At 31.8% G+C, this 12131-nt stretch overlaps 1 protein-coding gene and 1 long non-coding RNA gene across 9 annotated transcripts in view; one reads left to right on the top strand and one right to left on the bottom strand.

Moving 5' to 3' along the window:
• LOC138128364 (serine palmitoyltransferase 1-like) overlaps positions 1-12131 on the bottom strand; it is a 165727-nt gene that overhangs the window by 27972 nt on the left and 125624 nt on the right. For 7 of the 8 annotated variants that reach the window (XR_011158621.1, XR_011158620.1, XR_011158622.1 and 4 more), the window contains exons 1-2: positions 7182-7325; positions 5116-5269 (exon numbers count right to left, since the gene is read on the bottom strand). The gene's annotated coding sequence lies outside the window, so the exon portion shown is untranslated. Of the gene's footprint in view, positions 1-5115; positions 5270-7181; positions 7326-12131 lie in introns of those variants that run through there. The other variant, XR_011158619.1, reaches the window with a different exon arrangement.
• On the top strand, positions 9662-10351 carry LOC138128371 (uncharacterized). The gene is made up of 2 exons (XR_011158625.1): positions 9662-9921; positions 9973-10351. It is a non-coding gene; the product is annotated as an uncharacterized lncRNA (long non-coding RNA).

Raw genomic sequence — 12131 nt, 5'->3', positions numbered from 1 at the left:
CAACCCGTGTGGTGTAACATTAATATTGACCTTTCGGGTCACATTAAAAAAAAAAAGCTAATGTTTGCGATTTTAATGAAGAAAAAAATCATATCAGTCACGAGGATCATAAGGTGACGAGGAAATTACTAAAAAAATTGTGCTAATTTTATCATATATGCGTAATGGAACATTTACAGGCCATTTTTTTCTAAATCTGCAATGTATATATATATACACTGCTGGCGTTATAACAAACTTAGCATACAGGGATCCAAAAATATTTTTTTTAAAGTTAAAATTTTCTCTAATCGAATCAATGCTGAATTAGCAAAATCTTTAATAAAAGTTAATGTAATCTTTGCTGGAATATTCATCAAACCACAGAGTGGTGAAACCTCATATAAATTCTTTACCACAAAAAACAAGAGTATAGATAAAAATACAAATTTGAATGAATGGTATAAATTACAAATTGTTGATAAAATTTTAAACGATTTAGAAGAGTTCCAAGAACGTGATAGCGGTTGGGCCCTTTCTGAAATCCTTTACATAAAAATTAACATTAACTCTTATAATCCTATAAATGTTGGTATTTCAACATTATGTTGATTTACCATCTTTTATAAGAAAAACTAAAAGCGTTATAAACATCAAAAACAATGATGAATACTGTTTTTGTGGTCTGTTGTTTGTGGTTTGCGGCCTGCTAATGCAGAAAAAAATTGTAGTAGAGTATCCAGTTATCCACATTTTAGTAAATTGTTAAAATATGACGGAATGAAATTTCCAATTGCTTTAAAATACATTCCCAAATTTGAAATGATGAATGCATTATCAATAAATGTTTTCACTATTAAATGTCATATTTTCAGTTTCTTGTAACAGTGCTAGTATTATTACACCGTCCTCCTATGAGGTTAATCCAGAGACTGTAAAATATGTTGTATATGAAGCCACCACTGAATTACGAAATAAAAATTAATATTATTCGTAAAAATGCGGAGGGCATCAAATGCTTTGGATGAAAAAGCCATTAGCTATTAGAAGTAAGCTTCAGATTTGTTTGGAGCAAATTCTTCTAACAACCTGAGAATAATATACATATCCATTAAAACAAAAACTATTTTGTGTTATATCATTGTGGTATGAAGAAGTGTGAAGTGAAATTACAAATTGTTTTTGAGTACAACGCCATAGTAAAAGAATGGAGAAAAAAATTGGAGGACCTCGGAGATGACCCCACAAATGTGAATTTAAAATCTATTTCTGAAGTTGTTGGTGGTTCATAGTACACAACAATTTTCATTGGTCCGAAGACATTGTTTATGGTTAGGCATTTGATATCTTTTATAAATGGGGTGCAAAATAGTTTTATTTTTGCAAAAAAACCCTTCTACACCCATCATCAAAGCTTGACTGCTCTGAAAAACTGTCGGAAAGCCCATTTTAAATTAAAGACAATTAAGACAAACATAACAGAAAGCTTTTTGTAAAAATTCGAGGCAGCTAAGCAAAGATGATATATCTAAGTCAGATCATCGCCTAAGTCATCTTGGGCACCATATTTTTATGAAAATGTTTACTACTATCGAAATATCAGCTGCCTCATCCAACGGAAATGTCCCGATAGTGGCTACGATTCAGATGAAATTATTGCTGAAGATGGTTAACGACAACAACAATAAAATGAATTTTTTGGTATTCAAGTATAGGAATTCATGGAAGGTTTGCGAGTTACGAACTGGTATAGTGCGCCTACGGTAAAACAAAACACAATGTTAATTGAAGGTTTTCAATACGATAATTTAGACCGATCTGTTCAATGTCCCTCTGAAAAATTTCACATATGCTTAGAAAAAGGAATCAACAAACACATATTGAAATTCGATGTATGGCAAAAAGTAAAAAACAACAAATGCAACACCTGGAACGACCTAAATACCAACAAGAAGAGTGTTAGTACCATCGCTTTCATATAAATCTAGTACAGCCAAAATTACACAGATTGCATGAGACTGTAATTATGACAATGACAAAATCGAATCAAACTGTCAGTGTCATTACGAAATTATCGTTCACGTCAATTTGGGAGTATAATGTCTGTTCCCATTCACTAGTGACACTATCACAATCTTCTATGGGTAGCAACGTGGGACGTAGCAACCTTACACAACTTATATTTACAAAAATTCAGGCAACTACGATTTTCCACTGTACTAGATTTCTATGAAGCCGATGGTACAGTTACGATCACGGAATTTCGTCAGTTATTTTACTATCAATTCGAAAAAAGTGTGTATGTAGCCTAAGCTTTATTGTCATTATGACTGACATTCAAAATTTTTGTGACAGAAATTCTGTCACGCATAATAAAATTGATGACAAATTGACATCCATGACGAAAATTCCAATGTGGGGTTAAAAATATGTAAAGCCTGTTTTACAGCTAACGTCAGTTGAATGACAACGACTGACGAAATTCCGTGATCGTGACTGTACCACTAAACTTATAAAAGGTACATTCTACTTAGAAAGAAATGTTTATTCTTTATATAATATTTGCAATATACAGTGTGTCCAAAAAGTCTGGAAACACCCAAATGAAAACGTAATGCATAATTTTTGAAAAAAATCTAAAAACAGGTCAATTAGTGTTTTAAAAAAGATTTCTGCTGATATTTTCTTTTCGGTCTTTTTGATGACCTTGAAACAGTTACGTGTTATAAAAAAATAGATTTTTTCTGGAAATTTCTTAAGCAAATTGAATTTTTTTTGACCATCGGGTAGACAATTAAAAGATCTATTAAAAACAGTAGTAAAAATGCGAAGTTGCCATTTAAAAAAAAACCTCTGATGACATCATAACTCTTTCAAAAATAGCAAACAGGATACCATCAACAGAAAGCTTTATGAAAACGCTAGTTCACCTGTTTTTGCGTTTTTCTCGAAAATCATTCGTCTATATTTCATTGGGGTGTTTCCAGACTTTTTGAACACACTGTATGTAGTAACATAATGTGCTTAAGGTTTTTTTACCTTGGCTTGGCACGTGACAGTTTATTCTTGAGAATTTAAACTCTGATACCCAAGTGTTCGTAAAGGATTTAGAGAAAGCGAAGTGGGTTAGAAAATTCTTAATGAATACTCTGCTCGTTGAATGTGTGGATGATGAGATAAGCATCAAGAAGATACGGGAGTTATTTCCAAATGTGCAACGATGCAAATCTCACAGTAAAATGTGTGCCGTTGAGAACTGTTTTTTAATAAAAAAATATTATCAAATTTAATTTAATATAAAAAACAATGGTTCTTTGTGACATTTGCGGGAAGTGTTTTGCTCGAACAAGTGAATTAAATAGACATGAGCTTACAATTCACTTGAAATATAAACAAAAGTGTTGTGACTTGTGCGGTAAGACTATGAGTAAATAGCAAACAGACACCATCAACAGAAAGCTTTTTGAAAACGCTAGTTCACCTGTTTTTGCGTTTTCTCGAAAATCATTCGTCTCTATTTTATTGGGGTGTTTCCAGGCTTTTTGGACATGCTGTATATAGTAACATACTTTAAATCACAGGTTTTTTTTTACCTCTTTCTATATTTATGTTAGAATCAGCTACAACTACCTACCAAAGGTAAAGAAACAATTAATTGTACTAACGCTCTCGATGATACAATAGAACAATTCAGGTGTGCTTCTTTTTACGAACACTCAAGACTTGACAGACCTAAAGCCGTGTGTCTAAATAGGCAATGTTGAATTTTTCATCGACAACGAGAGACCCCACGTTGATTGTTAATGAAGAAGTTGCCACATAAATATATTTTCCATGGAACGTTCCTAGTATTCCGCTCAAGATAAATCATTTTGTACGGAGGAAGATACAAAAGTTACAGATAAATAAAAAGATGGCTGCCGGATGTGCTTTGTGTAATTTTTGATAATAAAGTAAAAATAATTAAGGAAGGTTCCGACCTTGGACCTAGGAAATCGACAAGGAAAAGTACGAAGATGAAAAGTTAAAAAAAGACCTACAGAATATTATCACAGCACTGAAAGAAAAACTTCAGACATAACAAACACATCCAATCTCGAGACACAGTTTTATTAGTCAATTCTAAACAAACAAAACAAACAAATAAACGAAGGAAATAAGCTAAACTCGTCAGAAAATGAAAAAATGAATCACTTACAAGAAATACTAGGAAAATCCTTTCAAATTATTAAAAATTTGGACGAGAAGGTAAATAAATTACTTCAGGCTCAATGTTGGCGTATAAGTGTCAACAAATCACTATAATAGTATAGCAGTTTCAGAGAAGGCAAAAAACTTGTAATGTTCAAACAAACCCAAAGGCAAGTTCTAAAATCGCATTTCATTTCAGTTAGATATTAGTAATTTATTACACAAGTTTTATATGACATCATTTTGTCGCACGCGTTTTTTAGAGCACGATAGCACGCCGAGGAGTGCTATGAAGCAAACAAGTGTGACAAAATGGCTTATAAAACGAGTGTAATACAATTTGTTTTCAATTTTGCCTCTATTTTAAATTTTAAATTAAAAAAAAAACAATGCTAGACGAACAACTGCAAGTTTTGAATTTAAAGTGTCGTGAAGTGCAGGAATCACGTAGCAACTACTCGCTGCGAGTCACTACCAACATTAAAAATTTAAGTAAATGTTCCTGACACCGGTATCGAAAAGAGCTTCTTTTCGAAACCCGTTTGAGTGTTATAATCACTGTGATAAAGGTGCAAAATAGAAAAAATTAACTTATAGTTAAAATAGTTTTAGCAAGATGAAACAGAACACAGAATTGCCAAATGATCTTAAGGTTTACAATGATAGCTAGAAGCTTATACTGAGTAAAATAAATAAAATCCCTTATCATAATACGAGTTAAAGGAATACATTTGATTTGCCTTGGTCTAACCTAACTTTATGCAAACTAATGCAAAGTAAAAAAAAGTAAAATCCCTCAATCAAATGATTAAAAAAAATTGAAGAAACTCTCTTTTTGAAAAAATACTTCAACTGTCTAATCAAACAGCTATTGTTAGTTGCATGCAAGTGCATTTCAGTTTTTGACTTTTTGGCTAACATTGTAAAGCTAGCTTAAAAACTCACCGTTAACTGGTAACTTCCTAACTGTCTCAGCCGCCCCTTGGCGACTTCCAAACCGGCGCCTGATTTTGTTCAATATTGTTGGTACCAATTCCTGATTGATAAAGTCATCTTAGAACAGCCACACACAGGGCGGACTCAATTCAGGCAATTCTTTCTGTAAAATACAAAAGAATTAATACTAAATATGTTTTGCAAAAATGATTACTATACAAAAAATTTGTTAGCATAACCTTTAATTGGGGATACTTAACTTTTTACATTCAGTAAATTTGATCTCAAAGTAAATATTCGCAACGGTTGGTGTTAAGTATGAAAAATATTGAATAATGAACATGAAAATATAAAATGAAAAAAAAAAACTTACGGGTCAATTCGTGACAATTAAACATCGAAGCAATCACGGACATTAAGCAAAAGATAATGATCTGATGGGTATCGCTTTAATGCGCCATCAAAATTATATCCTGTTATCAAAATTAACAAAAGATTCGAAAAAAACCATATAAAGTTTTATGGCGCCGCTAAGACGCCATGCGAATAGTTTAAAGTTAAACACGAAGTCATTTCCAGTGTTGTGTTTGTACGCTGCGCTCATTAGAAAACAAGGTCGGGTTCAATAATGATAACCTCTCACGTCACTTGCAATTAAAATTACGCAGACGTGTTTACACTGTTTGTCAAGACCAATGTTCAATTTCCAATTACGAAAGACAATTTTCCGTTGATTCTAATGTACACCTCAGCTCGCTGTACCTGTCGTACAAGGAACCGATTTCAATTTCGGAGATGCGACCATCGCAAGTTGAGGTCGCTGCGCATCTTTTGCGTCGATCACTTGACGTGATGTTAAAGCCTTAATTATGATTTTATTCTATTTGTGATTTTTATGTTAAATTCTTCGAAACATCGTAGAAAAGAACACGAAAGTATGATTCATGTAAATTGAAAGGTCGACTCTACAATTTTCTTTTACCCAGATAATAAGTGCGATAAGAAGGTTCTGGATAAAGAAAAAGTTGATAGCCTACTTTGCAACTAGAGACAAACATCGATTAAACTGTACGCTGGATATTGCATAATTTATAATTTCAGGAAAAAACTTCAATGATAAAGGTCCTCTGTATTTCACAGATTGATATAAAATATAAATGATACACCGAGATTTGCATCTACTGTCTCTTAGGCTCGATTTATTATGCCCTGTTTCCATTTCATCTTTTCTTACAAATCTCTGATTTGGGGGTGTTCGAGCAAAAAGTTCGGAAGCGCTTGTTTCTGGGTCATTAACATTATAAATTGGAAATACTAAGATGCCAATCGAAGCATTGGAGAACTTCACTTAGTACAGTTGCCACGTCACTATTTCGCGAACAGTTACCCCATTCAAAATTGTAAGACACTGCAAATTTTTATTAATAGATTATGAAAGGGGACATCTAAGTTTGCTTTCAACGCAAAATTACGAGACCAGAAATGGAAAGAATTTGTCAGTCGGCAGTTTTTCTTATCAAATTTTTGCAAGGCAACAGTGATAGAGAGAATTGGCTGGAGAAACAAAACGTTCGAGTGGAATTCCAAGAGATAATTTTATGAATCTCGATTAAATAATGCAGCAAAATATTATCTACATTTTACAATTTTTATTTGAGTTAGGAAACGATCAACAGATGTGTTTACCCCTGTAAAGAAGGCACGTCTTCAATGATATCACACTGACAAAAATGACATATTTAAATTAGAAAAATTAAGTCTGTCTAGCTTGAGCAATGAAATCACGTGAACCCAGCACTCAACGCCTAAATATGAGAGAATAACCAAAAAAAATTTGAGAATTTTCTCCTCTCGTTTCACTCGCGTTTTAAACTGGCTTACTCATGCCAAAAAAAGCCCAATTTACAAACGAACTCGTTAAATAAACTACAGTTTAAAAAACAAAATATACACTCGAATTTGAGAATTGAAATCATCCTTAACAACATGTTAATTGTTTAAATTAATTAAATTGATGTGATCGCCTGTTACACCAGAATTGCGTGGCAAAAAAAAAACGAAATGAAAAAACTTACCCGAAGTTATTCGTAGACAAGTTGGTGGAGTACTGTGAAGCCGATGAAGCTCACACCAGTAATGACGAAGACTTCAAGACGAACCTTTTATAGTTTCATTTTTCTTGGCCGATAAGTTCCGCGCATAAAGCAGTCACCAACAAGCGACAAGGCAGCGCTGTCTATCCGCACAAGGAGGAAACAGATGAAGCGACCTATCAGCTATGAGCAATTTTGCAGAAAGTATTGTTTATTCCCAGCCCGTATACAATATAAAAATTTAATAAAAACGCGTACGAAATAACTAGCTGAATTGAAAACCAGGCCAGGCATTACATTATCAAGATTTTGACAATAGTGTTGGAAAAAATAGATGTTCCTCACTGCTTGAAAACACTTCATGGATTAGAATATGATAAATTGTTGAAATTTGGCTATTCATTAAGTCAGAAACTTTCATTTTCATCTCCTGCTTTGAATGATGGCGAAATATCAATAACAAAAATATTGTGAAATTAATCAAAGGGTAGGTTGGTGAAGTGCGTTGATTATGTTAAAATTCCTCTGCATCTGAGGCACTCGAGTGCTGTTAAGTTTTATAAAACGAATTTTTTATGCTATTTTATAATTTGCATATTAAATACATGTTTTGTTTACAAATAACAGTATATTATGTTATGAGGAGCAAAAATGAAGTTTTATGTGCTGCGGCTGGTAGATTGGCTGCCGAACGCAGTGAGGCAGACAAACTAGCCAAAGCACATAAAACCATTTTTGGTTTGACCCGATTTTGATTGTTTCTCTTCCTCTTGTTCACGAGTTGTTAAAATTAATGGTGCAATAATGTTTTTATATTTTGGATCTTGCTACCGTCTATTTGTGGATTGGCTTGATAATAGCGTTTATGTGCATTTGTTTTCAGAATAATTTCTTTATATTGTTTGAAATCGTCTGGTGTATAATTACTAGGTGCTTTTTTAAATAATAATTCGTATAATCCTTTTGTGCCTTTATAGGTTTTATTTTGTATAATTAAATCTTGATTAAGAATCGATAATTTTGAATTACCTACTTTAAATGATTCAGAAGATTTGTCATATCTGACTCCATACTTATGATCGACTACATCTTTCAACAAATCATTAATATATTTTCTCGGTAATGCTTGCAATGGCTCGTCATCTTCTAACTCACCACTAATTTTTTGAAAGTTTGAATTTACTACCTGAGGTTGTTCAGATGATTGTGTTTCTTCTTCAATATTTTGTTGTATAGAACATTTGGGAATTTCTTTATCTTTCTTTTTCTCATCACCGCCACTAACTATTATATTTTCCAAATGTTTCGTTAGAGGTGATAACATTTTTTCTTGATCAAGTTCACCTTGTTTTAATAGATCCAATTTGTTCTTTATAATTTTCCGTTTGATAATAAGTCTTTTTTTTAATTCTTTATCTATCTTATGCATTCTAAATTTTTTAACAGTTTTTTTCTAATCTCAAATAAACAGGTCTGATCCGTTTTTTGGAACTGGTTTTGAACAGGTCTGATCCGTTTTGGAACTGGTTTTGAACAGGTCTGATCCGTTTTTGAACTGGTCTGAACAGGTCTGGACCGTTTTTTTTTTCTGATCGAGGGTGGGGATAGCAATAATTTATGTATTGGAACCGATATTATAAGTTAATTTAAATTATATTTCATCTAAATAAATAAAATGATCGAAACATTTACGATATCTTCCTTTATTAATATCGTTATCTTTGAAAATGCACAAAAATCCAAACGGTATTTTCCAACATAAAGTACATAAATTTCGAAATTTTTCGTAGCTCATGTCTGTACCGCTATGATCGTTATAAATGTGTTTTAAATTAAGTTCATCTTGTTTAAATATTACAAAAGTATTTGCATTATCTCCTATTAAATGTTTGGGTATTTTTGCATACGTTTGACATAGGTAAAAACAATCGATTTTATTGTGTCTTCCCATACTGAAATATTCACGTATAATATATTGTTTGTCACAAGCAACATCATCAAAAATAAATATTGAATCTGATCGTGCATTCGATGGATTTCTGATATTCTCACTGTTATTAAATGCATAGTAACCAATACCTTTTATAGGTTTCAATAAATTTTCCAAATAAACATATTTTGGTTGATATAAACTCTTTGAATAGACGTAGACGTTTTTAAACTTTAATCCGTTTTCATGTTCTATTAAACTAATAATTACGTTGGTTTTACCACAATTAGATGGACCTATTATTAAACATCTTAACGTTCTAGGAAACAATGCACTATGTTCGATTCAAAAATAAAATTATATCGATGAACCTTTGACTTTGACTAATGAGAAATTTTTTAGTTTGAATAGTCATTAAAAATACATGTTTTCCTCAACACGACACGTGCGCTTATCGATGCACCTTTGACTTTGAATAATAAGAAATTTTTTAGAATGGTAATCAAAAGATATAATCTTTATGTTTCTTCAACATTACACGTGCGCTAAGATCATTAAATTAACTGATATGATTTTTTTCATTAAAAAATCAGTTCACCAAACAAACATCGGCAGTTTTCGATTCAAAAATAAAATTATATCAATACACCTTTGACTTTGACTAATAACAAGTACATTTTTATTTTTCATCAACAAAATGGCAACTTCTCCATGTACTTTAGTTATTTTTACTGAAGATAAAATACATTTTCCCATAACAACAGCATTGACGGTGATGAAGCATTTGTTTCAGTAAGTTTTTTTAAATTTATAAAGGCTTTATTAAATACTTTCTTTTTAAAGATATGGAGTAAAAGATATAAAGATAAAAGGGGACGATAAAATTTTTCTTTCTGACTTATTCGCCGAAAGAAAAAACGTTAAAAAAAGTTTGGCAATCTTCCCATAAAATACATGAGAAGCAAACTTGAATCGGATAATGAATTCAAACAGCTTGAAAAGGTTATTCGCCGATATAAATTCAATCTTCTGGATGAAGACATTGAGGACCAAGAAATGCTTCCACCACCACCCAAAAAATTATATTTAGAGGCACCTGTTTTTACTGAAGTAACAGGAGAAGAGGAAGAAGCAGAAGAAGACAACAGTTGTTCATTATCATCATCATCTTCATCACAAGTTTGTTAAATAAACAAAAAATAAAATAAAAAACTTTTATCAACACCAGTTTTTTATTTCCTACAATAATTACACCAATAATATAAATTGTACACGTTCTTCAAGCTACAGCTTAAATTATTAAAATAATGCTTTTGACAGTGAAACGATTTAAAAATTTCTTTTAAATTTGAAAATGCAGGATAATCATCTTCTTCCAAATCAATAATTTCTCTATTGAGTAACGTGCTTAACCATTCCTTTTTCTGAGCACCTTTCACTGCAACTACAATGTCTTCATTGTTGTCGTTGTTGTTGTTGTTGATGAAATTTTCAATGAAACTCAATAAATTTTCATAGTTGATATTACAATACCAGTTGCCATCCCATTAAAGTCCATGTAGATTATTTGTTAGCCAGTTCCATTGTTTTTCGGTTCGATAATTAAATAATGTTTTATCAAAGGGTAGTTTTAAAATTGCGTGATCGGATTTTCCATTTATTGTATTTATTATTGCTATTTCTTTACATATAAAATTACTAGCACCATATTGGAAACCTTGTACATCAACGATAAACATCTTTTTTTTACAAAATACTTACACGACCGGTTAACGGTTCGTAACTGACAAACTGTTCGTACAAGACTAAACAAAAAGCTGAAGTGTTTGCAGGCATATCAGCGAGAGTCTCAAATTCGATTCGTGCATCTACGGTTCCGTTTTTGAACGTTTCGTTTTGATACGAACAATCGATAAGAAGCAAGGGTGCATCAGTTTTGAATTTTGTAGGTTTGAACAACGGTTCACAAATCATTTTCTTATTATAGTAATAGGACTGTTGAAATCGTGCATACATATCATAGGCCAAAGCATATTGATTATGTTTATAATCTAGATTTAAATTTTCATATGGATAAGATTGCGAATTTAAATATAGTTTGATATTTTTTAAATTACAATGATCAAACTTGGATGCATCTTTTTTCAGATTATTTTTTCGATCAGTTTGAAAACCTATCATTACGAATCGTGGTTTTTCCAAAGACGTTGATGACTTTAATACCCACGTAAACGAATAACTTTCTTGTAAAAGAGGATAAGTAAATAATTCCCATCTTCTATGTGCAATTGATAGAGAATTATTTTTCTCAATTATATTAAACAATTTTAATTTTTCTTCATCGGAAACGGTGAAATGTGGAACTTGCCATACAATTTTTGTAATTCTTATATATGCTTTTTCTAATCCTGTCGCCTCAAGAGTAGCATTTAGATCAGTACTTGAACGAAGCAGTACGAGTTCTTGATGTAAATTCAACACAATTTTTTTATAATCTTCAGCAAAGCCTAATATATTTGAAAGTAGCCAACATGCATCAAAAGCACCTGTTTGTGCATCAAAATTTGTATAAGTATTTTCAAAGGGGCTCCAACCGGCATTTATTAATGCTGTACTCTCATTAGGTGTATGTGATATACAGCGTGGAACAAAAGTATCAAATATTGGCTGTAACTTTTTAATTTGACAATTTATGAAAAAATGTTTAATATAAAAGTCGATTGATGTATTATTCTGCATCATCTGGTCTTTCTAGTTTGTTCCTACCTACCTTCTTTTGTTTCGCCGCTATGGCAACCAACTTTGGTTTTTTAAATAGCACCCATACATTTTTTGTGTGATTTTCAAACAAGCGTATCTGTCTGTATTCATAAATACAGTTTTGCCATTATGGGGAAAAAGAATAAAATTAAAAAAAAAAAAAAACAAACGTGATAAAATTAACTTACTAAGTAATAAAATGCAATATCAAGAATGCCATGGAAAGTTGACAATTTTTGTAG

Source organism: Tenebrio molitor, chromosome 4, assembly GCF_963966145.1.
Source record: "Tenebrio molitor chromosome 4, icTenMoli1.1, whole genome shotgun sequence".
Classification (NCBI taxonomy): Eukaryota; Metazoa; Arthropoda; class Insecta; order Coleoptera; family Tenebrionidae; genus Tenebrio; species Tenebrio molitor.
The sequence above is the reverse complement of the archived record's forward strand: the minus strand, read 5'-3'. Positions and strand labels throughout refer to the sequence as shown.